We start from the raw sequence: 6120 nt of genomic DNA, 5'->3' as shown, positions 1-6120 counted from the left end.
GGCTTTCTTTTCATAATTTTAGCATTGTTGAAGTAATTTGGCAAGTCATTAGAATTTCAATAAGCATTGGTTTATCGATTTTAAAGTATCGATCGATATTACATTTAGCAAATACCAACGTATTTTTAAGGGAGACTGATTTTCAAGCAAATGTATGTTGTTGTATGTATGTTGCCAACGTCAATGGTACTAGGATGCTCGGGAGGTCCATGTTCCTGTGAATCTAATTTTCGTCTATATTTTGGTTTTTATGATAAGTTCCGAAATTAGTTTTGATTTTAAAGGTCGTTTGATTTTTAAGGGAAGTTTTCTTAAATTAGCTTTATTACTTAATTTAGTACCAATGTAAGCCGGTTCAATGGTATAAATATTTGGTGGGTCGTTGCATCCGCGGTTTCTTTTATCAATTTTTTTTTGACTTTTTATTTTCTGGAATTAATTAGTAAACCTTCGTTGAACTCTCTTTATGCATAGTGCGAAATTATCATGTGATCTTTAATTATTTCGAATGGGGTAAACACTGTGTATGGAGTTATTATATTCTAATAAGGCATATTTTACTATTTGTTCCGTTGTATATTGTTTATGTTCTTCTTTAAGACATCGACATACTTCGATTATAGAAGAATGAAATCGTTGAACGTTTGAGTTAGTAGTATAATGCAACTCAATTTTATACATTGTACAAAAATCTTCTATGCCTTATTCTTAAACTAGAAACTTAAAAGGTAAGGCATGATGTGATACAAAAGATAAGAGGCAGTCTACGACAGCTGTCCCTGCTACAGTTTTAAGTAAATACGCTTGACCGTATCTAAAAAAGGCGTCCAGAATTGTCAAAAATATATGGTTGTCGATTGTAAAATAGTCAATATGCATTTGTTCAAATGACAGGGAGGTTTCTATCATATATTCCGGGATATCATCCGTTCGCTCGTTGAACTCCGACTGGAATCCTGCATCCGACATATATATATATATATATATATATATATATATATATATATATATATATATATATATATATATATATATATATATATATATATATATATGTCGATCACTTATTAACAATTGCTAATGAACCCTGGTTTGCGGTAAACCACAATTAATAATACATTAGAATGACGAAGGTTTTCAGACGCTATTTCAGTCAGCGCTAAAGAGAATCCTCATCATTTATCGCAATACGCGAGTACTAAATTAAAATAAAAAAAATCAAATAATTTTGCGCTGGCAAAACAAACACCCAGTACGTAAATCTAAGTCAAAACAAAATACCGAGGGCATTAACCTTACACAAATATACAACTTATTTCGAATTTATTTTCAAAATGTAGGAAGCAAAAAATAATGTACCTGCTTATTTTATTTAAGCAGAGCAATACGAGCAAATCAAATGAAGATAACCGCGAGTATAACGAAAAAGCGATGCTGCTTTTCGGGCGCTAACCATCAAAACAAAAAAAGATCAAATAAGAAAAAACTGTCTCTTACTATAGGCTAATCCGGGTCGCAAAGGACCGAATGTTATGAAGTGGACTGTATTTTTGGCTGGTCAGTCTTAAAACGATTAAGAGAAGTTGAACTACACAATATTCAGGTGACTGCAATTGACTCACCCAGGGTTTTTCTTCGTCTTGACTGGTGTTGCAACACTCCTTATGCGTAGTGGTGGCGGACCCGAAATATCACTCCATGTCCCAAAATAAAAAAGAAATGCGAACCACTAGCGGCTTCATAGAAATACAGAAGCCAACTACAGACCACTTAAAATCGCGAATACCAAAAAAATCAAAATAAAAAGTAAACCCAAAAAACAGCATTCGCAGCGATTATGCTATTATATATATATATATATATATATATATATATATATATATATATATATATATATATATATATATATATATATATATATATATATATATATATATATATATATATATATATATATATATATATATATATATATATATATATATATATATATATATATATATATCCGTTTGCTTGTTGAACTCCGACTGGAATCCTGCAGACGTTTCGCCAAAATCTCACTTGGCATCTTCAATGCTCGCGCTCCGAAAACAGTGTTCGAAGTGTCATCATATATATATATATATATATATATATATATATATATATATATATATATATATATATATATATATATATATATATATATATATATATATATATATATATATATATATATATATATATATATATATATATATATATATATATATATATATATATATATATATATATATATATATATATATATATATATATATATATATATTCTCACGTATTGATTCACGGATGGAGAAATGTGATGACACTATATTCCGGGATATCATCCGTTCGCTCGTTGAACTCCGACTGGAATCCTGCATCCGACTGGAATCCTGCAGACGTTTCGCCAAAATCTCACTTGGCATCTTCAATACTCGCGCTCCGAAAACACTTCGAACACTTCGAAGTGTTTTCGGAGCGCGAGCATATATATATATATATATATATATATATATATATATATATATATATATATATATATATATATATATATATATATATATATATATATATATATATATATATATATATATATATATATATATATATATATATATATATATATATATATATATATATATAGGGTTTTTCACTTAAAACTCCGCACGCCAATAACTCCAAAACGAAAAGAAATCTTTAATTTATGTAAAAAGTAGTCAGTGTGGGGTCAAGTAGATATTTCCTAAAGTTTAAAAAATTCGACGCCTGCAAAGAGCTGGGCGTCGCGACGCGTCGAAAAATTATTCGACTGCAGAGACTTTGGAAATACGCGCATACAAAAGTACATATTATTTAAAAACTTTTTTGTTATTTACTCAAACTTATTTACTTTACCCCTTTCTAAGTTATACCGATTTAAAATAAACATTTCTTGAATAATAAAAAATGGGATTATCGCTTATTTTTACAAGTATGCCATGAATGTTAGTTACTATGGCAACCATTGTTATCGCAGTTGTTTTAAGTGCAATTACAAACAATAGATTTCAACTATTTTAGTATGATTTTATTTATTATTTTTTATCGATTTAGTTCTAATAACATGATAAATAAATGAAAAAACAGTAAAATACCTACAAGTTAATAACCAAAATTATTATTGCAATTAACTCCATAATAAGACATTTCAACAATTTTGTTCAAAATTATGTCCATCTGTTCGAACACAACTATCAAAAACTTTTAACAGATGAGCTTGGGTCATTTGTAGGAGAGTCCTTCTTGTGATAGCGGCACACGCTGCACTAATTTTGTTAATGAGATCAGCCATATCTTCGATAGGTTCTTCATTGATAACGTTTTTTAGGTAGCCCCAAAGAAAATAATCTGGTGGTGTAATGTCCGGGGACCTCGCCGGCCACCTTACCGGTCCATTAGCACCAAACCATCTATTCGGATATTCTCGGTTCAAATACCTCGTTACTATTTGGGCATTATGTGCAGGTGCTCCATCCTGCTGTAGCCACATATTCATTCTAGTGTCAAGAGGCACTTCTTCTAATAGTTCCGGAAGTGTAGTATGAAGAAATCTTAAATAGCGATCTGCATTTAAAGTTCCTTCGTAAAAGTAAGGTCCAATAAGGAATCCATTTAATATGCCGCACCAAACATTGATACTAAAAATTCGTTGGTTACCTCTTTCTGTAATCCAACGAGGATGGTTTTCGGACCAAAAACGACAGTTGTGTCTATTAACGATTCCATTATTTTGAAATCGACTTTCGTCGCTCCATAAGATTTTCGAGAGAAAATTTGCATCTTGGCTATACAAATCGGACAATGTCGCTAAGAAATACATTCTTCTAGCATAATCGTCTGGTTCTAGTTTATGAACTAGTTTACTTTTGTACGAGTGGAAATAGTTTCTATGTAGAATTCTCCACGAAGAACTTATGGTAACACCGGTATTTTCTTTTATCTCTGATAGGGATATCTTGGGGTAATTATCAACCTGCTGAATTACAGCAGCAGTATTTTCATTATTTGTAGCCGTCATGTTCCTATCTCTTTTAGGTTTTATGAAGCTGCCATATTCTCTTAAGTTTTTACATAAACTTGAAAAGGTTTTTGCATCGGGGACTCTTCTATGCGGATAATGCCGTGCGTAAACTCTTTTTGCTTCTCTACAACTGCATCTGCATTCTCCAAACACCAGTAACATGTCTACTTTTTCCTCATTGCTAAATTGCACCATTTTCACATAATAATTCTTAGTTTTTTTTAAACCGAACAAATTTGGATATTTCTTGTGACAAAATGTGACAATTTTTTGATACAGCAATAACAACTTACGTTTGTAATTGCACTTAAAACAACTGCGATAACAATGGTTGCCATAGTAACTAACATTCATGGCATACTTGTAAAAATAAGCGTTAATCACATTTTTTATTAATCAAGAAATGTTTACTTTAAATCGGTATAACTTAGAAACGGGTAAAGTAAATAAGTTTGAGTAAATAAAAAAAGTTTTTAAATAATATGTACTTTTGTATGCGCGTATTTCCAAAGTCTCTGCAATCGAATAATTTTTCGACGCGTCGCGACGCCCAGCTCCTTGCAGGCGTCGAATTTTTTAAACTTTAGGAAATATCTACTTGACCCCACACTTTGACTACTTTTTACATAAATTAAGTATTTCTGTTCGTTTTGGACTTATTCGCGTGCGGAGTTTTAAGTGAAAAACCCTGTATATATATATATATATATATATATATATATATATATATATATATATATATATATATATATATATATATATATATATATATATATATATATATATATTTAGCCAGGGAGGGGAAAATTCCACTGATGTGATGTGGGGTATGTCGGATTCTTACCGACTAAAAACCCCTCCCCGTTTACTCAAAGAAACAACATGACGGAACCACCCTTAGGTATTACTTCGAAGACGCTATATATATATATATATATATATATATATATATATATATATATATATATATATATATATATATATATATTTAGCCAGGGAGGAGAAAATTCCACTGATGTGATGTGGGGTATGTCGGATTCTTACCAACTAAAAACCCCTCCCCGTTTACTCAAAGAAACAACATGACGGAACCACCCTTAGGTATTACTTCATCATGCTGCTTGGACCAGTTCATCTTTTTCTTTGATGTTCCTCTATCTCCTTTTGTAAGAGAATTCTTTTGGCCATTTCGAAGACGCTATTCCAGACTTCCTCGCACTCTAGCATTCTCTGCACGACATGCTGTGGTGTCAAAGGGTTGCCACTTTATTTCTCGACTTTTCTCCGCTCTTTACAATACCTCGGACAAACAAAGAATGTGTGTTCAGCGCTGTCTTCTGTATCACCGCAGTACAGGCAGGTTGGTGCGTCACTAATCTTAAAGCCATGTAGCAACCATGTCCTGAGAGGAACTGAGTGAGATAGTAGTTAAGAGTTCCATGTTTTCTGTTACACCAAGGTATTATATTAGGGATTAGTCTTTGGGTCCATTGACCACTGCTGGTCGACTCCGACCACCGTCTTTGCCAATGTTCAAGAGATGTTGCTCTCGCGGTTATCTTGAACGCCCTATCTTTCCCGTACGTTTTCTCCCTTTCTTTCACCTGCAGATCTATTGGGATTATGTTTGCCAATACCAGCACCGCACTAGTTGACACCGTTCTGAAAGCACTACATATTCGAATAGCCATTTTCCTTTGGATCTTTAGCATCATATTTGTGTACTTCCTGTATTTTAGAACATTAGCCCAAGAAAGTGCCGCATAAAGTAGGATGGAATGAGCCACTGAACTCAATAATCTTCTCTTCGTAGATGTTGGTCCTTGTAGTCTTGGCATTAATCTTCTTAAGGCAGTAGCCGAGGCTTCTGCTTTTTGACATGCGTTGACGATGTGCCGTTTCATTTTAGTTCCTTGATCAATATGCACACCTAGGTATTTAGTGTCGGATTTTGTGGCAATATGGGTATTCATGATCTCAATTGTGATTTTTTTCACAGTTTTGCTATCAATCATTAGCACTGCTTCTGTCTTTTCAGG

This window comes from Cylas formicarius, unplaced genomic scaffold (assembly GCF_029955315.1).
Source record: "Cylas formicarius isolate icCylForm1 unplaced genomic scaffold, icCylForm1.1 PGA_scaffold_10__41_contigs__length_53128322, whole genome shotgun sequence".
In the NCBI taxonomy this organism is placed as follows: domain Eukaryota; kingdom Metazoa; phylum Arthropoda; class Insecta; order Coleoptera; family Brentidae; genus Cylas; species Cylas formicarius.
Note: the sequence above shows the minus strand (reverse complement) of the source record.